This window comes from Copidosoma floridanum, unplaced genomic scaffold (genome assembly GCF_036245765.1).
Source record: "Copidosoma floridanum isolate Cflo_tuat_1 unplaced genomic scaffold, Cflo_Japanese_pri ptg000011l, whole genome shotgun sequence".
NCBI lineage: Eukaryota > Metazoa > Arthropoda > Insecta > Hymenoptera > Encyrtidae > Copidosoma > Copidosoma floridanum.
This window is the reverse complement of record NW_028321888.1, coordinates 12586738-12611917: the sequence shown is the minus strand read 5'-3', so window position 1 is coordinate 12611917 and position 25180 is coordinate 12586738. Positions and strand designations below refer to the sequence as shown.

At 36.6% G+C, this 25180-nt stretch overlaps 1 protein-coding gene across 1 annotated transcript in view; it reads left to right on the top strand.

Annotated features, from left to right (window-relative positions):
• Window positions 1-4763: 4763 nt before the first annotated feature.
• The window catches only part of LOC106644315 (uncharacterized), a 54659-nt gene continuing 34242 nt past the window's right edge, over window positions 4764-25180 (top strand). Inside the window, exon 1 of the mRNA XM_014359763.2 lies at window positions 4764-5001. The gene's annotated coding sequence lies outside the window, so the exon portion shown is untranslated. The remainder of the gene's footprint in view (window positions 5002-25180) is intronic.

Sequence of the window (25180 nt, the reverse complement as noted above, 5' to 3'; positions counted from 1 at the left end):
AGATCAAAAAAGTTTGTAAGAGCTTCATTTTTCTGAGATCGGAAATAAGCGGACGAAATGAGAGAGGAGAAGAGGACACAAAAAAAAAAAAAAAGGATCAAGTCACTGTCAGAAAGAGAGACCTATTTATCCCACAAATAAATCCCCTAACACGAAACCAATAACGCCATGGTAGTAGTGGCGTAGAAGGTTTCTCAGTGAGTTGGAGTCAGTTCCTCTTCCGTTTCAAAACTTTGGCAAAGTGGTGTGCAAGAGAAGAAAATGGGGAAAAAGTCATTGTGGCACTTACGCGAGTTTGAAGAGAGAAAAAAAATGTAAGGGTAATACAGTCACATATACGGTTACGACAGTCAAGCTATGTATATGAAAAAAAGTGGATGAGACAGAAAACGATAAGACCAGAGTTATGTGTATCTCTATGTTAGGCCTAACACTGAGAAAACAAATCGTACTGTTCTAGCTATGAAGATGAAGCTGCAGTGCCTGTACGGAGGAAATGGCATGAGCACAGTATTATGCACTTCCGACAGGTGTGAAGTCAGAGCCAATTATTATAGAGGCATTTCTTCTAACATGTACCCCATTCATCTTCTGCAACACGTGGTGCAATTTCAGCATTGCTTCACAGCTGAAATAGTTTGATTTTTTCTTAGTGTGCTCTTAGTATGATAGTTAATTGATCCAACTATATTTTTAATCCAACTTATAATATATGTGTCGATTTTTTACTGTGTAAAAAGATATAAAAATATTGTACAGGGACGAATAAGTTTAAAATTTGTACTTAAAAAACAGCTTGAAATTTCCGGAATGTGGACTTTGAAATTCAATGCTTTGGAGCTTAAAATTATTTTCTTTCTTAGTAACAGCAAAAATGTTAAAAGTTGGTATTTGATACCTTATCAAAGTTCATAAATCTGTATATCTTCATTTTCAAAGAACAACCTTGCGTTATTAAAAAAAAAAAAAGAAAAAAAAAGGAATTATTAAAACTCAGGTTGAAATTATTTCAACGTTTTAACGTCTAAATTAATTAGGCTTACTTACGAGAATAATGTACAATGTTTATTTACTTTTTTTTCTAATTAAAAGGATGATGGTATCTTGCCTTCCACATTGCGAAACAACTTAATTTATCTATAAATGACATTTTCAGTTTTCTGCATAAAAAATCTGTTATGAAAATTTATCGTTTTTGTTTACTTAACAGTATCTGTTGCGTAAGGACCGTGGAGAGAAGCGTAGGTTAGTCGCCGAAACTTCAGCAGATGGTATCGACCTTTTTTTTAACAGTATCAGTGAAGCAAAAATTTTCTAAATATTATTTTAACAAAAGATCAAAAATAAATGACTGCCAATTTATTGACACAAAGCTTTCTCATCTGTTTTTTATAATTTTGTTTTGTGGACTCGTTCTATTTTAAATATAAATAATATTCATCATGTTCGTTGCATTACTGTTATAATGTATCCTAAACCAAAAATTGTTTTTCAAAATCAATAAAATTGAAAGGAAAAAAAAAGAATCAATATTTTGTCTGTAAGTGGTGATGTGTATCCAAGAAAAAAAAAAATTATCTTTTTATTGACATGTATCAATATAATTCTTAAATATGTCTAGTTGAGTATCTGATTTTTTGAAATCGATAAAATTGAAATGAAAAACAAAAAATAATTGATGAAACAAAAATTAGATTTTTTAGTGGTGATAGATATTGAAAAAACGAAATAAGTAGACCAAGGCTCACAAAAATCGGTCAATGGAGTTCTTAGATAATTTTGACTAATGATACATATACATACACACTCATGCACTCAGATATAAATTTTTGTCAGAATATTATCCTTAGATTCCAAACTACAGAAAACATATTTAAAACATGTTATCTCAATATGTAGTTTTTCGTCCATTACAAAGTTTTCTCTTGATAAAGCAATCACTTATGAAATGCTTCGTGCAGACTAATTTTCAGTAGTTTTTTTTTTTTTAAACCACAAATATTTTAAACAACTAAGACTTGCAGTATGACTATTACGGGACTTGGAATGACATTCAAAAATTCACGAAGCTAGAAGCACAGTTGTTAAATAGCCGGGAGTAAATGACTGGCACCTTTCAAGTACAAAACTTTGAGCTCCTGATGGAGAGTTGTGACCCTTGGATATTTCACGTCTCTTTGTCCACCGCATTTTCTCGTAACTCTCCTACCTGCGTAACTCGATACCATCCGCCTTACTTTGTAAGAATTCATAAATAAAATAAAACTTGAAAAACTTTTAAAGTTATGAGCTATACAAAAAAAAAAAAACCTTTCCTCCCTTGATATTGCAAAAGTCTTCAAGCCCAGTAACTTCCCACTCAAACGAGTCCCTTCGAACAAAGGACAGGAAATCTTCGCACGAAACATCATACGCACCAGAGACTCGGCAACGTCAGAACCCACTGGTCCCTCCACCACTCGAGGGCGATGCGATTCCGGGATGCAACTCCAGCGCGCGCGAGAGTTCAAAATGGTCTCAAGCTGTAGACTGTAGCAGCTGGGTCCGCCCGTACAAGCGCATAAGTATACGTGCACGGGAGAGAAAGCTCTTTGCGTTTCCGCTTAGGTGGTACACTCTCGTGTCTCTGCATCATGTAACGGGTACCCTTTTAGTGAAAGTCTTCCTTGTAACAACACTTTTGCTGATCTCTCTCTCTTTGACTGGTGATTCCACTACAGAAGGTTTTCGCATAGGGTTATAGTTGGGTTTGCTAATGTACTCATAAATGTCAGTATTTTCAAAAGAGTGATGTTACAGCACATGTCTAAATTGTATAAAAAACCAAATTTCGTGTAAAACAGAATTTTAACACATTAGGACTTTTTGGATCACAAATCACATCAATTTTTTTTATCCACGCTGTAATATTAGAATTGCAGCCACGCGTAGGTTGTCAGCAAATGAAATTAACTTACAGTTTTAAGTTCCGGGTTAACTTTGAAGCAGATGAATGTGGAGTTTAAAAATACAAAATCATAAATATCATAGACTTATACGCAATAAGAAACTATAGATTTGTTTCGTAGCCTAATAAACCGCTTTTTCCGAGCCCTGATCGATCGATGAACCCTAAAATATGATTCTTTAACAGTTACAAGTATATCTTTCAATAAATGTCAAATGCAGCTTGTTATATTTTTTGGATTTCACATTGGACAACTTTTGGTAAACATTCAATTCTCCCGATCTGCTTACATATCATGTCCCGTGCCGGTGCGCCTGTTTTCCTTTAACGTTTAACTTTTCGTTTTGCACACGTGCACACAACACATAGGGATGTTCATGTGTTTGTGTCCTTAAAGGATGTATACAAACGTGGTTAAACACACTCGTACATTACACCGGCAGTCGTTGGTGAGACGGTGGAAAGAGCCGAAGTGGTCCCTCGTGTACGTGTACAAACATACAGGTGGTATATGTATCAACGATCGATCGCCCCTATATACAATGAGAACGAGGGGAAGATGGTGGGTTGGGGGGTGGGCGCCGGTGTGTACACCTTTGAGCGCTCCAGCCCCACGTTTGTGCGTCTCTGATGCATACGGGTCATTTCGCAAAACCTGGGGTCTCGCATGTGCCAGCTTTCAACAATTACTTGTTGAATGTTTCATGTCCCAACATTTTTCTAAACTCTGCGAGTTTTCCCTCTTCTCGTACAGGTACAAAACACTTTTTTGCTCTACAGAAATACGAAATATGCGTCGACAAACATGGAATTCGTCAAAAGTGCCCATCTTGGGCCAATTAAAAAATTAATCATTCGACGGGTATGGTGTACATGCAAGTATACTCTTTTCCTTTTTTTTTCGACCGCAACTCTAGTCAGATTTTTTTTTATAACAAAATACACTGGTATCAACAAAAGCGCTCAAAAAATGTCAACATAGTTTGTCCCAAAAATTTCCAGTTTGTCCAAAACTATGTCCCACCTATTCGTAAAGTTGGACTTTTCGCGCTACCACCCATGTAAAGAAGAGTCACACTATATACTGGCGATGGCAAAGCAAAGAGTGGGAGGCGATGCGCCCCCAGCCCCCTCCATCCTGGCTTTTCCTTGACTTTTCCCAGCGCGGAGCCGCGCGCAACCGTTCCACTCGAGCACCAACGCGCATATAGACGCACTTATACACACCCCAAATCCACGCTTTGCACCCCCGCGGCGTACACACGTATAGCCACCCCGTAAGCCGTGCAGGGTAGGGGCGAGGGGCGCGTAGCAGTAGTGGGAGAGAGAGGGAGGGTGCGCAGATGTTGGCACACGGAACTTGTTGGCGAGCTCTGGCGCTCAGTCTCTTCTCGCCATTTTCCACGGCCGTATCTTCGTCCTTCTCGTGGAGCCCCCTTCCTTACACCCCCTCCCCCGAAACGTCTCGTCCCTCGCGCAGACCAGCCTAAACCTCGAGACCCGCTATACGCGAATACGTACACCGCGCCAGCCTCCTCGAGTCCTTTGCAAACACACGCGCGAGCTTGTCAGTGGAAAAAAAAGGACGATTGAGCGGGGGTTATTCGCGTAGCTGACAGGAGGGGCAGCTTGGACACGCGTGCGGGTATGCCTTGAGCGTGTCCGACGTCCATCGGGAAACGGCGCGCGCGTGCTCCTTGGCGATCTGCTTGTGTCTTGCAGCCCTCGGATATGCGTGTGTAGGAAGCACCTTGTGCCTCCGAGTGCGCGTCTTTCGGCAGAAGAACTGGAAACGGGTGGATAAAGAAAAAAAAAAAAAAAAAAAAAAAAAAAAAAATCTTCCAGCCGAGGCTGCAACTTACCCGCAGTGGTGCACGCTGCAAGTACCGATGGCACCGGCCCGCGAGGTGACTGCTGCTAGCGCGGCCGCCGCGGCTGCTGCAGCGGCTGATGCTATCGTGGCCTCCTTGAGCGCTGCCGGCCAGTGCAGGGCCAACTACGGCGCCGTCGACCCCACCGCTCCTGCGGCCAAAACTCGCGGGGCGTTCGCCAATGTGAGTATTTTTAATTATATCTGTTTCGAGAGCTTTTAGGGATTTTTTTTTTTTTGAGATTTTCTTTTCTTTTGTATAGTCCTTGTTTACCACGTGTTTACCATCTATATGAAAAGAAAGAAAAAGAATCGAGCCATTGGTTTAGGAGCATAAGGGGAATCGGGGGACAGGTGACCGGACTGTTGAGCACATGGACGCCTATACTATAGCTTTCGGTAGCAGACAATGTCTTGTGCCCTTTTTTTCTCGATAAAGCTCCATGTATTTTGAATGGGGTTTTAGTCTGGTTGGTCACGAGTTTAACAAACGTGCCAATCAAACTTCAGGGAGCTAGAAGCAGATAGATTTAGTGAATGAACAATCGCATGGAGAATCTTTTTTTTTTTTTTTTTTTTTTTAAATCGATCATAGTTGGTGCATATTGTATTTATCAATGTACAGATGATCGGTATATTTATGTTGTGCACGATGAACGCTAGCAAGTTGCGAACTGGGAATATTCCAAGTCAGCGGCACTGGTGAACGGAAAGTATAGCTGGGGGAAGGAACTCGTTCATGTTAGTTTACGAGGTGAGATGGAAGTTTGAATATTTATATGGGATTAATGGTGATTAGCCTAGTTTGTAAGCTCCTGTGGGACAGCAAACAAACTACAAGCGGATCGAGGAGTTGTTTGTATAGGGTCGACTTTAATTTTCATACTAAATTCAAGATGGGATTGGCAAGCGAAAAATGACAGATACTATCAATGACTTGTCAGAAGCTTGTCGGTTTTAATCCTATTGTTACAAACGATAGTAGCGAGGAAAAGAAATTTGATGCCTACCACACATACCAATTTTTTTTTTAGGGTTTTTATGGAATATGAGTAACAGTGTTAACAGTATGTAAGTATGCCTGTAAAAGTGTGTACCAAACACCGTAATACGGAGACATTTATAACTTTTTTTCTTGTATAATTTACAGTACGAAATTCCCAGACACTTTTGTGCTAAAATCTATAAATTTTTTAAGTACAAGTACTGTTTGTATTACAAAATATACTACTTATAAGGTGATGCAGTAATTAAAAGCAAACTGTACGAATCTTATAAGAATGACGATAAGTATTTTAGAAATTAATTTTTTATACAGTTCCTGCAATAAGATTTAATTTATGCCTTTTAATTAAGTTACAGTTTAATATCATTTTTTCAGTTAGTCATGTTATCATTGGACAAAGTATTAAAATCAACAAAATATTCAAGTGATTCTGAGATTTAACGACTGAGGCTTTCTGAATTAATGGTGTATCATTTAATTATCGCTGCATGCACAGTAATAATTTTATCGCAATTCAAAATTATCTCAGCCAACGTATGCGTTTAAATTAAAACAGCCAAGTGAATAAGAGGTATGAATATTCATGGGTAATTTGTTGAGAAAATGTATATATAATGAGAAGAATTCAATACGGGAAACGTTTTGACTAGAACATAATGTTTGTCTCCATGAATAGTTAATTTAAAACGTGCAGATAATTTTTACTGTCACTGTTAACGTAAAAGTTATGACTATAACTTGCTACGTGTAAGCTATTTCGCGTATTGTTATTAACTACGTGATTTACATACGACCATGTAGATTTTTAGATTTATATTGCAATGAAAAAAAGGGATTATCCAATAACTAAAAATATAAGCTCAGTATTATAAAAAGAACTTCCCTAAATCTCAGAGCTACATTTTTTCATTCTGGCAAACTTGTATAGCGAACTGTACCTTTTAATGCTTATGTATTAGAGTGTGCAGATTTGCTACTATTTCTTAAATTATTAAAGATAAATTATTAAAAGGTTTTGGAATTATATTTTAACATAGTATAAGTTAAAGACACTATTAATTGATCACATTACTTCTAAAGAGCCCAACATATCAAGCTCAGTTTTCGTAATAATAATAATAATAATAATAATAGTAATAAGAATAGCAATAATAATATTAATAATAGAAATAGCAATAAAAATAACAACAATAATAATAATAGTAGCGTTAGCTCATAGGTTAGAATGCTAGTTAAAAAGACAATTTAGAATCAGAATGTCAATTGAACTGACAAGGAGTAGATCTGAAAAGATTTTTGTTGGGAATGCATTCCAGTGAAAAGTTACAAAAGCCGAACAGGTAAAAACTAATATAGCATTGGCCACTGCCTTCACACAAAGGTTGTGGAAGATCCTCGCTTCCAAGACCATAATTAAAAAAAAAAAAAAAATTTAATGACCTATGTAGGTATTCTTAGTAAGTGTAGTTACTTAATAAAAATTATGTCAGTAGTATTTTTGAGCATTATAATGATTATTATAGTGTTACTATAGGTCTAATAGCAGGTGGATGCATCTGAAACCGAGTCACACTGCATTTGAGACTCAAATATTATGTTATCGATCCGTCTTAGTAAGCAAGTTCTCAGTCCGAGAATTCTTCAATAAGCTAAGAAATAATGCAAAAAACTCCTCAGTTTGAGTAACACGCATTAGTCGTTAGCTGTTACAGGAACTAATAAATAAGTATCCTTCAAGGTTAGAATTTGCCACAGTTTTGAAGAGTCTAAGGCAATATTTGTTAACATGAGCGTCACTAATCAGTTTCATCAACAGTCCTGGAAATATAAATATGGTACTATCCATTTTTTCTGACGTATCAAAATTTCAAATGAATTTCCAAATATTTATGTCTTAAATATCAAATACACAATCATGAAATTTTATATTTGGAATACAATTTTGGTTTTCAAAGACACCGACTTTGCTCCTGGACTTACATGTATGTATCGAACTTTAAAACAATCATAAATACAGGATTATAGAAGTGATACTCGCTCACGTGAAGGCACACGTCCAGATCTTCAAAAAATCACGAGACGAAAAAAAAAACTAAATTTAAAAAGGATATTTAAGATTCACTAATTACAGTCACAAAATCTAATGTCCTTTTGACATCGATTGTCTTCAACTTGGTCTATTTCAGACGAAACGTGCTTCTAATACCCTTTGTTTTTATTCTGAAAAGTATGCCCAATGAAGTTGGACAGCATAAAAAAATTCTGAACATGTCCCTTCTCAAAAACAAGAGTGGATGCAGAACGTTTCGCATAAACTGGAGCAAGTTAAATACAACTGTAAGCATCTACGAGATGTGGAATTATGATTCTGGTATAGGTGTGGCGTTCGTTACTAATTTTAGATCCTTCTCGTATTTTTTTGAAGATTTTAACATATAATTTACAAAACTGTCCACTGTTCATATGACGTGTGTGATACGTGAAATCCACACACTTGCTATCCGTACTTCTACATACAATATACTAAGTAAACATTCGGACCCCATGCCCAGGTACGCGAGCTCAATATACTTGAATCAGATAACGTAGCGTTGTGACTTGCTTGAATAGTCTTTCCTCTTATGTTACTAATTATTGTCATTGCCTTTAAACACACCACGTATATATAGATTGAAACAATTCTATCTCTGACTTTCACACAAACATCTGCGATAAATAAACAAGTTCTTGTCAAAAAAAGTGTCTGGTTAAACCACGTCAAAAAACACTGACGATGAACTACTGAGTAACTTGAGGTAATGTTAAACTATTTATTAATGGTAGGCTTTTTAAAATTCCTTCAAGAAATTTAAATTCATGCTTAACATATTGTCTCTCAATTTAGACTGTTGTTCATATTTTTTAAAACGTTTCTGATCAAATTTTTATTCTGATTAACCGAAATATGTGGCATTCACGTCTATTTAAATACGAAATAGTGTTTCAAACTGTAGACACGGAAAAACTTGTCTACTAATCTCTAACAAATGGTTAATTATTTTTCGATGGCTCAATATTTACACAACTAACTTTCAAACATCAAATTACTTGTATAAACAAGTACAACAATAATCTATTCTAACGTAATATAGTCAGCTCTACTGATTCCCAATGTGAAAAGTAGGATATCCGAAAAACCTGTAAATGCATTCAACCATGTCACTTCAATGCCAAAAATCTCGGTTTTGCCAACCAACCCGTTTCTCGGTAATACACAAACATTAGCGAATCGATCCATCACCCAATAGTAGAAAAGCACTGGCCCAGAAAATGTATTGTTATCATCATCAACTCGTCTGGCATAACAAAAGCAAAAGCGTCGGCACAGGCTGTAAAAGACAGCAGGCGGAGTTTCGCGCGTGACCAGGGCTGCATATAGCCCACCCCACCCCATCCCACCTCCCTGTCATTTCCTCCGTCCTCCGAATCTCGGATCGCACTCAAAACGGCGTTTCCAGGCCTCCTGAAAATAGACTTGGCCACGAGCGCGTTTATGGTCAGTGTCGGCTCGATCGATAGATTTTTACTGTCAAGGCATCGTAAAAATATGTACGTTGCATTTACGTGAATGCTGGTTTATTTTCTCTCTAATTTTATTGAGATGCACCATATGTCAGATAACTGTATTGCACAACGATGACTCGTTGGTGTACAGAGCGTGAAGCGAACAAATAACAATCTAAGTATTTAATCTAAGGTTCTATGTCTATCGATCGGTATAGTAATCGAATATATGATTAGGTTGCGTGAATACGTGATGCGTCACGGCTGCCACGCTTCGCCTTAGACCAAGTCGGGCTTCGGATAATCAAATATTCATGTATAGAATCATCAATAACACTTTTTTCGTCGAGAAATAGAGAACTGGAGAAAAAACTAAGGTGGCTTGTCACACTATCAACAGTATCAACACTATTGACTACGAGCACACCTCAGGTGGCGCTGCCAATGCCGGAGTTCAGTACCAAATTTCACAGTATCAAAGCATTGGATCTCATGGCAACGGTTCTATCTTATTTAATCCAGAATTCTGCTTTTATGTAGTTATTTATGGAATCGGTACTTCTTACCCGACATTTGTATGCTTTATCGAATTCAAATTATTTTGGAGTGATTACTACACTCTCTTTGTTAAAAAGTCGAAATGAATTAAAAGCCCGGCAAGGCAAGGTTAGTGAGCTCATGCGGATGTGCCATACATATAGGTATAAGCCGATACGTGCTGTTTACCTGAAGAGCCCCGTGACCCTTATTTTCTCGTTATTCTGCTGATATGTTTTCTCTTGAATGATTTTGTTTCGATAAACTCTATCAATATCTTGTAACAAGAACCAGTTCCATAAACTGCTGTATGAAAATAGAACTGTGGTTAATTAAAATATAACGGTCGGCGGACTGACATGTGCTCGTAGTTAGTACAAGAAGAGTCTAGATACTTCAATACCGCTTCTCATTGGATGTCCTGACTTTTGATCAAATATGGTTGCCTATTCGGATGCTTCACTTGCCGTAACTAAAACAGATATTCAATACATCCGCTAAATATCATAAAACTCCATGGCAACTATACCCAAACAGCTTTCTATCATGAGAAAGTTCATGATTTCTTTTATCGGCTCCCCAATTTTTCATGCTGAACTGCAGCATTTGTGCTGGGATATCATGTAACTTACGATATAAGTTTTGCGACCTTCCGTAAGAGGCCAAGATCAAAAGTAGATTTTCAAGTTATTTTTTTCAATGATTGCGGTGGCAAAGGTCCGAGATTTAGGTTTCGAGCCACAAGTATATCTATATGCACGTCTTACGATAGTTTATAGAGTAAGATAATTTTATCATTCAATATAATAATATTACTCAATGATTATTAATAAAAACTTAATTAAAAGTGAATTCATACTTAACAGGTCCAAAATCTAATATTGGAACATCAAAGAACAAAAATTGTTTCCAATTAACAAAAAGTGACTGAGTTGTAATAGATTGAAAATTTAAATTTCATACGAAAATAATTCTTGCCTCTGAAAATATTAAACAATCCAGCTTCATCGACAACTTTATTTTTCCTGTTGGCAGAAATAATATTTGTTTCAATTGACCGAAATGATAGTATTGCTTCGATTGACCAGAATTTAAAATACATGGTGTGAAAGATTGCGAGCTATTACATAAAATTTTTGTTTGCTCAAACTTAATTTTGCAGGCAACTCAGCATCGTGATTGTTAATTGTATAAAAATAAATTTTTATTTCCATAGTAAATTAAAAAACTTTTGTAGTATGTTTACAATACCTATATTCTTGCGAAAGGACAGAACTTTCTTACTTTCAGTAAGGGAAATTCATATAAAGGTACATCAGAATACATGAATATAGAATGACATGCAAATATTATCTGAAAATCAAGAAATCAAAAACATTTGGGTGGATTAAAACACTTATTATCCTGACACGAATGCAAATAAACTTTTTTCCATAGTACACGAGATATAAGTGCGAAAAATGACGGAAGTTTTTTCCATTTTCAAAAAAATTTTAATTTACGCTTTTACGTCGATGTTACCCTTTTCAAAGCCGTTCCCTTTATTTTTTCAGATCTTTATTGGCTATTAATGCGCTACATGAAAAGGTATGGAGTTCAAAATTGTGAAAAAATCGTGATCAAACAAATTGATACCTTCAATAAAAAAAAAAAAATTTTTTTGTACTTAAATTTGTTTCGTCCCCATATTTGTTTTCGGGATTTCTTCAAAAAAACTGAACACGAACTATTTTTGCAAGAACTTATATATATCGGTCGATTTATTGAATTAAGCCACCAAGTCCCGTTTAGATTTTTTTTGCCAACGAACAGTCCAACTTACATTTACCTACATGCAGTTGTAAGTACAACATTTGATTTCCAGAACGACAAAGAAAGCTGACAGTTTATAACTAGGCCAGATTATAACAACAATGGCAGTGATAATAACGGTAATAGCACGAGTCACGACCGCTGGACTATACGTATATGTAAAAGTGAATCCGTACGAATGTAAATTTGTAGAAAGAAACGCATTCGTGGCTCATGTGTGCAAAGGTGAGCTGGCATTTGTAAATACATGCACACATATATATGTATGTATATGTACATTCCCTCCCTCCCTTTCCCCTTTTTCGCCATACTAGCTCTGGCAATTTGAGGATACGCGGTCGAGTTATTTGAATAAGCCTACTATGGCGTACTGGCTTATTACTTTTGTACTTTGATTACTAGCTCGCACATACCACAGCTGTAATTTCAGATTCTCGCAGGAGAATGTCGGGTTTCTTTAAACAATCGCATGCATAATGTACTGTCGCTAAAGATTCGTGCCAACAGTTTGATCGACCGGTGTGTTTTACATCAGGATTTTCGATATTTTTCAAAATTAGGTTTTCTTAGCTTTTACCTTCCGAGTTCCTTCTTTGTGGGCTCCAACTGAGATTCTTGGGTCTTCATCACTGGATTTTTGGAGCATCACTATTAAATTTAAATTTAATATTTGAATGAAACATAATCACTTGTGGGTGCTTTCAATAAAATAATATTGTAAAAAAGTTTATCAAATTAATCATTGAACACCATTGCATTTGAAATCAGATACCCAACGTATTTTTATTGAGTGACTTATGTACATGCTTTGATGACACGCATTCGAACTCCAAATGATTTTTTTTCCATCGGTAAATAGGTGCAATAAAGCAAATATAATATGCGTTACATTCGATTGTTTGTTTTGAATCATCGTATAAAGCTCAAATGCATTTTATGGTTTACTCCAAATCTTACTTTCATTTGTATGTAAAAAAACGTCCTCTTTGAGAATTGTTATTTAAAATGTGTTATTTTGAAATTTCCGTTAAAAAACAGCAATTACATATAAAAAGCAGGTTTTTCAAACAAAAACATACGCAACATTTTGTCAAGAACCTTTTTATAACAAAAATTCAATTTTTAACGAATTTAGAATTCCACTAAAATATTTTCAATTAAAAACAATCGCACTTGTAGTTTCGATGACAATTACTTTCGTTTATACATGTAAAACATACATACATCTCAATTGGCCAGTATAATTCCTTTTAGAAAAAACCACATGAAAGTTTTCAATGAAATAATAATTCATCCACAACATGCTTCAATTCACTACTTGATAAAAAAATTCCCAACCTCGTTTGAAAAAACGTTTTTGTTCAACGGTCTGTTTGTCGAATATCCTGTTTCCTTGCAAGCTCCATCACGAGGTACAAGTAGAAGTACGGAGTGGGCGAGGGAGAACAAATGCATGTTAAAAGTTGAGGACGAGATTTCTGTTCATTCATGCGTTCGGACTAAAAGAGGGACGGACTTGGTAAGCAAAAAAGAGCGGGTAAAATAGAGCGCAACAATCCGACGTACAGCATGAGGGTGGGAACACAGACGCGGGAGAAAAAGCACTCTTTTATCTTTCGTAACGTATATTTTTGTATTGTACAAAAAAATGTGAATAAAACTCTATCACAGGAGCGCTACGAGAGATGAGGGGTCATGCCTGAATACCGTGGACGATTTAAAAAATTTTTTTAAATCTTCTCCTCCCCCCGCGTAGATTTTGTATAAATCAGAAATTTATCCCACCCACCCCCAATTTAGAAAATTACGTAGACTTAATTTTTTTCCGAAAGCAAGTTTTTAGTACTGTAGTTGTTGATTAAACATAGTTAATATTAAATTTTTAAAATGTTCTTATTGTGTTAAAATGACCAAATTCAATAGAAAGCATATAACATTTATTAGTCATAGTAAGTATTAATATGAACATTCAATTGAATTGAAAAATATCTTGTAAACATCCTCAATGAACGAAACTCCAACTAACAAAGCTTTATGGGTCTCTGATGATGGGTACATAGGAGCATCTGACATTGGTAACTTTGGATATCTCTGTAGAGTAAACTAATAATTTGGAATGAAAAAAAAGTGTTTTGTCATACGTAAACTTAATTCTTTGCTTCTCATCCCCAGCCTATGCCTCGTTTGTTTGGATTTAATTAAGCCATTTTTATCCCATTCTACAGCTTCACTTCAAATATGATTGCATTCGAAGCAGTTTAAGTAGAAAGTCAAAGTAAACTGCTTTGTGATTGGCTGTCGAAATAATGAATAGTCGCTGCACTGAGCTATCGTTTTCGTCGAAATACACGTTTCTTTTCAAAATCGGTATTTCAATTTTTTCCGTACACTAATGACTACGACGGTGTCTCCTTACTCTGCACCCAAACTGGTAAACCCATAAATGTACCATCTTAGTACTACATATAATGTCTCGGTTTTCAATGGAACTTTCTAATAACTTGAAATACGAAGGCCTAAATTAAAATCATTTGTAAATCGAGCTAAGACCCACGGAATAATCTAATAGTAGTCCAAAATACTCCGAAATTCATCCGTATTTAATTCAAAAGTCGAAAGTAATGGCCATGCGAGTAGATTCCCATGTTCCACGCTCCCGAAATTGTCCAAGCGAAATTGATCGTCTTACGGTGGGTGCGCACAGTCATCCATTATAACCACTTCTCGCACCACTATGTTCTCGGCTCGGTGCATCTCCTATTCCGTGCGACCCGGAGTTAAAATTAAATTTTCCCAGAAAAAGTTCCACATCTCACCCACTTGCTCGTACACCCGTGTGTTTTTTTTTGAAAAAATACCAAGCTCATGAACACTCGCTCATTAAAAGTCAAGTGAAATCCCCGCAGCAAGCATATTCATGATTATTAAAAAAAAAGTGGGGAACAGATGAGTGGCTAAACGAACAAGCAGAGTCAGATTTTTCATATCACATAATGTGTAATGTTCTTGACAAAAACAACCTAAGTTATTCGTTCTTATGATTGTATTAACTGTTGAGTATGATTTTGGAGGATTTACAAGAACCATAGAAATTGAGGCATAATAATATTTGGTCGAAGCTTTATTGAGCATAAAATCCAGTTGTACAGCATCCAACAAACGTTCGGTACATGTGTATACGCTTCGCTTAAGTAAGTAGTGGATTCAATGGACGCCTAGAGAAAATATGATAGCTTATGTTGTATGTAATCTAATATACAAAAGTTCATTGTTGCTGAGGAAAAAATTAGAGTCTGTATATTGATTAGAGTCTTTGTAATAATCTTTGAAGACTATTTTAAAAAATTGATTCCAAATTGGATTTATTTTCGTTATCAATAAAATTACACTTTCGTTATTGTTCATTGTATGAGTGAAGTTTAATGTTACCAAACATGTCATTAAACTTACTTGGTAATGGCCACACGGACTTTGTTGCCTAAATTATCAGTGATTCCTTAGCTACGGAAAAAAGAAGAAGAAACGATTCGCACATTTAAATCATCCAATGTTAAACAATTTTTTACTCTATGAATAATAAAGTAAAAAATACAAATCCATACAAACAAAGGAGCCTCGTATATAGCATCGACACTGAAACTATCCCAAAGCCAAAAAATATTGTAACTGATTTCAAGAACTATTTCTTACGAACTTCAACAACAAAAGTGCTATTTGAATGATTCTTACATGTACTACAGAGTCGCAACCCCAAGGTTGTTCTGTGGTAAAACTTGAAAGAGTTCTCGTTACACATACACTGCAGTTTAACGAAAATTTCTTGCTTTCTTAGAGTTTATTGGTATCAACATTATAATAAAAAAACCAATAAATAAAACAGTTACCTAACAACCAATCTAAGTAATTCTGGGAGACTGTGGCGGAAACTGTGGGAGGTGATTAAAAAAATTGATTCACTCAAAATAAACGGAAAATCGAATGAATTCTACTTTATTCTGTGGGGGTCAATTTGGGGGTCGTAAAGGTTATAAAATGTAGGTGAATAGACTGTGGGGGGTACTGGGGGCATGAGGGGGTTTCCCTAGAATACGTCGGGTCAAGGTCACAGAGAAATAACACGAATTTTCCTTCTTTTGTTGGGGGACTGCGGGGGGCTGTGGAGGGGCTATGAAGGGAGTCGAGGGGAAGTGTAGACAGACCCACTAAAACGACTGTATAATATAGGAAGATATGTAATTATGTATACATAATTGAAAAAGCAAAATTATCAAGGTATAAATATCGGCTAACTACTCAAACCAGCTGCAAACTGTTATCCCTGATCAGTAATTATCAATGAGTGTTTGGCTCAAATGTTTTGTGAAAAGAATGAAACAAATATATAGAATATCTGCATACGATAGAACCCTTACACATTAAAATAAACAACTTTGCTTCATGAATAGTTCTTGAATTTAACTTTGTCTTTATTTAGGGGAAAAAAAAGAAAAAAATATCATACGGTGGCTACAAACATGTCGAGAAAGACTTTTGCATAATTATCGTCGCACAGTCTCGATTCTCTCTCCAACACATTGATCCCCTTATAAATTTTTGACCTGAGTAGTGACGCCAGAAACAACTTGGCTGTACCTACTCTCTCGTGGCTCGTTAACCAACCTATACACCTTTAGGTACCCTACTTACATACATTCACCTGCATGGTAACTAGAACACACTCGTTCTTTTTCTTTATTCAAAAGCCTGGATAGTTCCAAGGCGACCATACACTACACATACACAGGTATAGGCACACATGCGTAACGGTATACTACCACGCTCGCTCACTTTTCTACATAATTTTTTTCCCCATTTTTAACGCCACGTTCGCCTCGGTGCTCTCTCCCGTTTCACTTTTCCTCGTGGCATTTTCCTTATTTTCCTCTCCTTCGTACGCACCGGCGTACTCTATTACATCCCTCCGGCGAGCATATTTCACCGTCCCCTGGTCCACGAGTAAAAATACAAGCCCAAGACCTACTCGCCAGCTCCGGTCTCTTCTATGTATACACATGAATATCTGCGGGCACGCATTTTCTTCCACCCAACGCGTGCTTATGCTACAACCCCCTCGTAATCTCCGTTCGCATTTTTACGAGAGCGCATGACGTATTTTTTTTTTTTTGTGCTGGCTACGGTTAATCTTTTCTGTTTTACACGCGGGCCATCTCTGTGCTGTGTCTTGACAAAATTATCCCCTTGGCTCTGGTGTCCTCCCCTACCCTATTCACCTCCCCCATCCCTACTCTTTTCTCTTTCACTGTTGATTCTTCTTTCTTTGTCTGGATGATTTTCCTGAGCTGATGCTTTTTTTCTTTCTTTCGATTTGCGTTGGGATACAAGATAATTTTATCGTTCATAAAGGAGAACGTGGGGTATGGTTATCTGGATTCACGTGTAATGTATACGAATGTCACTCGAATGAATTCGTTGCATGCGCTGTCATATAGAGGTTGTTTTCGTTTTTTAACGATGTTTTTTACCTTTGTTGGAATTGCCAAAAATGCTTACGGGATAGAATTCTCGCCTATTAATTTCATAACTTCAAAGGGCGCACTATTTTGCTCATTGCTTTTCTTCCATGACGATGATTAAAACAATGGCTTTGTGGAGTGCTTTTGTTTATCGTAAATACTTTTCGTCCTTTTTTAACTTTCATGCCTTAAAATTTATTATTACATTTTTTATTTTTGTTACAATGAATCATTATTCTTATTGAAAATTGCAGAAAAAAAAGTTAAATAGAAATCTATATTAATATCCATGACAGGAGCATTGTTATAATATAGTGACAATACTCCACAAGACAATCCTTATCTCAAACCAAACAAGCAGTGTCAGTTGGAATTTTCTGCACGACATATATCACGGTTGATTTAACATTGACGTCCATGAAAGCATCATCACAGACGACTTGATACGATAACACTTGTGGTAGGATTAGAGACTCAACGATCTCACAAGTATGATCGAAGCTGAAGATTGAATAAGCTCCTATTGAATTTCAGTGCAAGTTGTTTTTTCCTCTGTGGATTGTAAAACGTAGCTTATTCATTTAAAAATCTGAGACAATAGACTCCAAGAGCATTTATCATTTCCCCCAACACGTTGCCATTCGGTACAGGGTTTCCCTGCTCTTTGATGCCAACTAAAGATAACTCGTTTAGCGAGAACAATATACTGCACCTCATTGCCCTTTGTTTATTTTTTTAATTTTTCATGCAAAATTCAATACATCCGTAGGTGGTATATGGGCTTGTGCACTTTTACAAAGAGGTATGAATAATTGTTTAATTTCACTTGAAACAAATAAGGGAGTGCCCATCAACGTTAATTCTCAGATAAATACGTGCGCTGCGGCGCACAAGTTTTTTTTATAATTGCGTGCGCTGTTATCGCTTGGTTGACTTGCTTGTTCGTGTAATTCTCATTAACGAGAGAGGAAAAATTTATTCCCGGACTCATTTGTTTGCTCGCTGATTACGTTGCCTTCAAAGGCGAAACTGAATAACGTTAATTATAAGTCGATTGGGATTGTAGGTTGTACTTTGAGCTTCGGAAAAAATAAAATCGCAAAGCGGTAAAAATAATTGAATTTCGTTTTTTCGCACGGCACATTAAACTGCGAGAATGATACAATTTTTGTTCTTCGTCACTTGGCGATTAAACTAAGCGGTAATTTGATCATTTTTAACTGGATGGATTGATTCTTGATTTTCAATTAAATGAAAAAAAAATTACAGTGGTTTTTTAAATCTGACTTACGCTGTCTTAAAGAGACGTTGTAAAAACTGACAATATGAACAACAAGACGGTCTTCGTATGTTGATTCAATTTAAATGACGTCTTAGGTTGTTTCTTAAAATTATAATAATTCCATAAATCTCAACTTTGATACGAACAATACCGTATCATTTCATCTGATGAAGGTAAAGGCACGAGGTGATGATTCAACATGTTTGGATCTGTTATTACATATTTTATTAGTTATTGAACGATTTGGCACAACCTTTTTTTGTGAAATAAATTTGTGTTCCCTTCCTATGGTGGATATGCATGGCTTTTAATGGTTTTAGATGACTTTATTTACTTACTTCGGGAGTTCACAGCGCTGTGGTTTGGAATAGTGTGTACTCAAAAGTATGATTACATAAATAGAAAACTCATTGTAATGTTGTATGTCATATGTTTAAGATGGTTGTATGGAGTATATTTATTGTGCACATGGTATAAAAATCCAAAAACTCTTCCTTGATAACTTTAGTAACAAGAACCTTTTTATTACCCTCCATGTGTTGCTCATACGCAAAAGCAACTGTAATGTGTGCTAGTGTATGTATAAAACATACGTACAAGCAACTTGATACCAAAATTCATTAATTAAGTGTGTTTGCATACTGGTATTACCTCACTTTGGAGTATGCCAAAAAAAAAAGTTTTTGGTGATAATTTTGTAATATATCCAACAGTTACCAGATAATACAAACGGTTCAAAAGTAGTGATTTGAGTTTGGATGACCATGAACGTGAAGGTCGTCCCGAAAAGTGTTTAGATAATCATTTGAAAGCGATAATCGATGCCAGACTCAACAAGAATTGGCAAGTTGACTACACAACAACTGCCAGACATTTGAAAGCGATCGGAAAAATTACAAAGGCAGAAAAATGGGTTCCACACCATTAAAGTGAACAAGACAAAAATGAACGAATCGATAGTTGCCATTATTTCCTTGTTAAACATCATAAGAAGTTGTTTTTGTGAAAAATTATTATGATGAAATGAAATGGTAGTTTTCCTACGAGTTTGAAAAGTCTTTATTTGCGAACCGAGTGGTTTGCGGCCCGAGCCGAAGGCGAGGTCCGTAACGAGGGTCGTAAAGGAGACTTTTCGAACGAGTTTCGGAAAACTGCTTTTTCGCCCGAGGAAGTACCAGCCTCCCCAAACTACCCGAGGGCGGAAAAACGTATTTATTTGGATAATCTGAAGCGGAAAAAATCTTATGTTGATCTCTGATAACCATCCACGTCAATTTCACAACGCAAAGTTTCTAGAGACAAAGTAATGCTTTCCGTTTGGTAAAATTTGAAGGGAATCGTGTATTCTGAGCTGATACAACCGTGCATTTACTGGCGAAGGGCTACGTACAGTGAAATTGTTGCATGATAACATCAGACCACACATTGCGAAACCTGTCCGTCAAACTTTAATGTCTCTTGGCTGGGAAATTTTGTGGCATCCAGCATACTTTCCAGACTTTGCAACGACTGATTATCGTCTATTCAGATGAATAAGGCGCTTCAAGGTGTACACTTTCAAATATTAGGAGAAGTGCAAAAGTGAATCGATAGTTTCTTCGCGTCAAAAATCCAAGAATTCTTTCGTAAAGGGATACATAAATTGCCGATTCGATGGCAGAAGGTATTGGACAATAACGGAAAATACTTTGATGATTAAACGTGTAAGACTGTCTTTGTATAAATAAAGTTGAAAAATACAAAAAAATTTGGATCATTTTTGCACACCTCAACATAATGATAATAGCTACTGGCGTAAAATACATAGTTCTGTTGGCTGTAGTCTTTCAATTTAGCACTCTTGCTTAAACACTTTTGTTCTAGATTAAACTATCAACTTGGATGATATGCCTAATAGTTGCGAGGGAGGATCATGATTAGCTAATGAATAATCACATTTATCTAGAGAAACATTTGGAACCTTGTAACGTAACCATTTGTCTCTATTTCCATTTTAAAGAGTTAGTATCATTATCTTTGTCAATTATGTATTGTATTTGCATTTCACAAAAATCCTGATCCGAGCTATAGCTATCATTATTCGAATCTCTATTATTTTCACCACATTGTAAATAAGTGCTGAAACTAACCATTTATTTTGATTCGTACCGTTCACTTTGCTTTGTTTAAGTTTTCCATGTTTTTTTTTTTTTTTTTTATTCAAGCTTGTTTTAACATCCCGTATTACAAAAATTACAGTTTTCACCGCTGCATTTACAATATTCTTCATAGCGTGTAACAAAAACGTATACGTAAGTTATAGTACGATCGAATAATGCTTTTACTGTTTAATTCCAATCGTAGAACTGGAAAATATCGTATCACAATAAAACTTTCGGTGAAAAGGAAATGCTATCCCAGAAATTCTAGCCCAACTGATGAACAACACCAACAACTACAACAACTGATGTGTGCCCAAAAAACAGGCAGGATAGGCATTTCAAATAGTTGCCGTTTCTTTTCACAGTTTCTCCAATAAAGTTGGGCAAGCAATGTACCACGAGGTCTTAAATCGTTTCCAACGTTCAACGCTCATAGCCACCCCTGCATACAATTCACAAAACACAGCGCCCATTCCCTTTCACCGTCCGTTCCTTCTGACAAACAAAAAGCCGACCCGAGAGTTTCAGACTGCGCGGCTTGAATTCCAAATGGGTAGAGGTGGTGGCAAAAAAAGGCCATTCCCATAACACCTACACACACACACACACACCAAGCCTCCTTACGAAGGTGCGCAGTAACCGACGTTCCTGTTCCAATATGCGCGGCACACGCAACCCTTACATTACAGTCCATTCCCTGTATCTCTGTGTACAGCACAAAAAAAGAGTAAATAAAACAAAATTCCCCTTGAAACGAGCGGTAAGGGCGGAAATAAATGTCTCGGGTGGACAGCTCGCGTGTAGCGCTCTCCTTTCACTATCCATCTTCGAGAGGTGCTTATTCGGACTGCTGAAAGAAAGAGATTTATCGACGCGCCCGGAGCGCCGTGTCGTGCAAGCGCCTCCGAATGACGGAGCGTGGAGAGCCGAGGAAGCTTCGATGGCAACCGTCTGCATTGCAGCTGCCAGTGTGTTCCGCACTGATGGACGTGTGCGGGCTATAGGTATGTTCGTTTCGTGCGACGTACGGTAGAGTGATTCCCGAGACCCTTGTCCAACTGTGACGAGGGACTGGAGAATTTAACTTTTAATGGAACACCCATGAAGGATGTAAGGTATCTGATGCCCCCTGTGGGTGTTGCGTATCGATTAGTTATTTAACTTTGCCTCGTTTTTTTGCTATGACTTACGGTTTGCTCAGACATTTATAGGTTATAAGTATAGTTCTGATAACGTGTGCGAAAGAGTATAATACAGAAGCAATTTATAAGGTGGACGATAAATCTCGCTAGATATTACTTCCTGTATGGGCTGAGCAGTTTATGCTGGCGCTCTTGCAAAGGTGGTACACACCCAATACGCAACATATCTAAGTATACGTGAGAAAAAGTTTACGTTTTTTTAAGTAAAACTTTTTAAGCCTCTCTCTATTTTTTGTTTGTATTTTAAACATCATTGAATTATGAAAGTCAGATTCCTTATCTCAATTCCCTAATCTGGAATTTAAAAGAATTCACTGTACATGTGCACACACATGTCAACATTGACTTCTGCATTTTATCGCTATCTGGATTGGAGGGGTCGCAATAAGGCTCCTTTGCATCTTTTATCCCCCTTGACCCCTGGCCCCTTTTATAAAATATAATTATTTCACCTTGTGTTGGGTAGGAAAAACATTAATTTCGATTTTTTCCATGTTTTTCAAAGTGATTTAACAATATAAATTTTAAACACGAACATGAGCCATTTTTTTTCTTTTTTTTTTTTTATAAAGTCATAATTCCGTCACTATAGAATATCCAAGATTCTTGGGCAATTAACTGAACAATGTGTTTTTCACAACTTTGAATCCAGCTTTACACCGTTAGAAGTTTTGCCGAAACCAGAACGAATGACAGACAATAAGAAACCTAATAAATCGAATACCAAATGAAAAAAGCTCTATCGATAGAACTTTAATAATGTACCTAAATGAATAATTGATTACATACAATATAACTTTAAAACCATCAAACATTTTAATTATGATCTGTTTGTTCATGTGCTTTTTCCAAGTATCAAAACTACAAGATTTAACGATGTTCGAAAGCATCAGTTTCCAACGTAACTGAGCTTGGTTTTACTACTGTCCAGAGTAAGCACTGGAACCTGAACGTTTATTCCCAGCAGCCACAAACAATCAGTCAGGTCACGTTGACAATAACAGCAGAGGCTTTGTCATCCATTTATCCTTGCGTGAGGGAGAAAAAAAAGGAATCCGTGTACGTAGCAGCGAGGCTTGTCTTCTTCATCAATCAAATGCGAACTTGAGCTTCCGTTGACACCGCATGCCATTGGCACTAGCAGGATTCCAGAGGAAAAAAAATAAGGAAACAATGGTTGCTGAGCAGCTAACAGGTAGGCCATAGATGATGGCAGGAGTAAACTAAGACCTGCAACAAACCGGCATAACCAGATCCTTTGAAAAAACAAAAAAAATCATACGGTTCTTAAAAATCGATAAGCGATGAGTCTTGGAAAAAAGTCCAGAAGAAGCCCTACCAGCGACGTTATTAGTTTCCAGTCAGTGCAAGCTCTCCCCTGTAAATCGATATCAAGCCGAGCGTCAGGAAAAGAGAGAAAGCGAGCCTGGAAAAACTAAGGGCTCTCACGTTCGTTCATAAATATTTTCCCGTCACCGATAATTGCGTCTCTCTCTCTTTCTGACTTCAGCTGTTACTAAATTTTTTTCATTTATTCTTATCGCTCCTGTTTCCTCGGAATTGCAAAGAATCAAGCTCGTCCTTTTTTTTTCATTCAGCACAAAGAGTAATAAATTATATTGCTCGCGATAATGGTAATACGCAACGCGCACCCAATGATCGATAAAAGTGTCTTGATTACCTTGGCTCTCGCGACCCTGGGCCGAGAGGAAAAATGAGAAACTTTGGTGTCAAAAGTGCACACGAACTCGGCCGAGAACCCGTTATTTTTCATTCATGCCGCTTCCGTATTTACCTTTTGCTATGGAAAGGCCCGACGATTCGTTTCACCGACTCGGTCGAGGGAAGGAATGATGTTCGTTTGAGTTGTTTCAAGGTATGAGAGGAACGTTGTTTATTCGAGCGTGATGGAAATGGAATTTTTCTACTCTGATGAACACGTATTTCATTCGATTGGTGTGCGATAAATATTTCGCGACCGACTTAGCCTCTGTGCGGAACAAAACCAGGACATCGTAATTGCTTGTAAAATGGAAAGTGTACCTGTCATTGACCAATGAAATCAGATAATGACTGTTGCAGAGGATAAATTATCCAACTATTGAAATGAACAAGGATGAGAGACTATACATCTGGAAAGAAAAAATCTCAAGATCAACATTTTTATATTGGCGTTCTCGTCCTAAAGTCGATTCAATATAGCTATGGAACAGCTACATCGATCACTCATTCGATGACATTTTCTTTAACCAAATATGTCTCGATCTATCATGTCAAGCTAAGACTGATGCGTTATTTGTAAAAAAATAATTAATCTAATCAGACTTGGTACACAAGAAAACTATCAAATCAGTAGTACAAGTCAGCCTGTGGTCAGACGTACCGTTGACTATCTTGTTTTCTTGTATAGGGACAAGTTTTTTTCACTTACGTGATGGGACGACGAAACTCGAAAGACCATTAGTTATCCTCGGCTTCGCCATGTCATACTTGGAAGTTTACAGCCTGCACTTTTTTAATACTACGAATCGCGTACCAGGCTTTTTTATTGTTTGTGGAAGGAAAAGTGGGTGACGTGCCGTAATTGAACGTGTCGACGAGAAAGATGAATCATGTCACTGATATAGCTTTGTTTTCAAAGAGATTTTATCATACAGGGAAAATATAGTATGACCTGCAATTACGGCTTTTTCCTTGTTAAACTGCATTAGTTCTTTCTGCAAGTCATAATAATCAGTCAGAAAATTCGTACTGGGATGATTTGTTTTTATTTACTCTACAAGTTTATGATCAAGCATCGCTTTATCTGTTGTTTGTTGTATAGTATTGAAATACTGCGGTGGCATATGCAATACTTATATAACTGCACATCGCAACTTTGTGAATTTATACTAGCAAACCCTTACTACATTGGACAGTTTAATCTCTTCTCGCCTTTTTTCTTAACTATTTTGGTCATGAGCACTTTATTACTTAAATTATTGGGTGCTAAGATTACTCATTTTCAAAATATACTTTTTCTCTTCCTAATGTTTGTTCTTTGTTGTTTCTATAAACTTTTTGAAGCAATTTTTTACAAAAAAGTATTAATGATCTCTACAACATTATAGTATTGAGCCCTTCGTTGTAGAAGGCTTATTATTTTCTTTTATGGTCAAAAAATTAACTTACTACTGATTCTGTATCTATATTTTCCATTACAGAGCATCGACATTGTACATGTCAGAGTAAAAGTGTATACTATAAAAAGCATGAAAAACAGATTTTTTTTTTGTTTCATGCCGTTCGAATGTTTTTTTTTTTTAATCAACTGAAAATCTACTACAA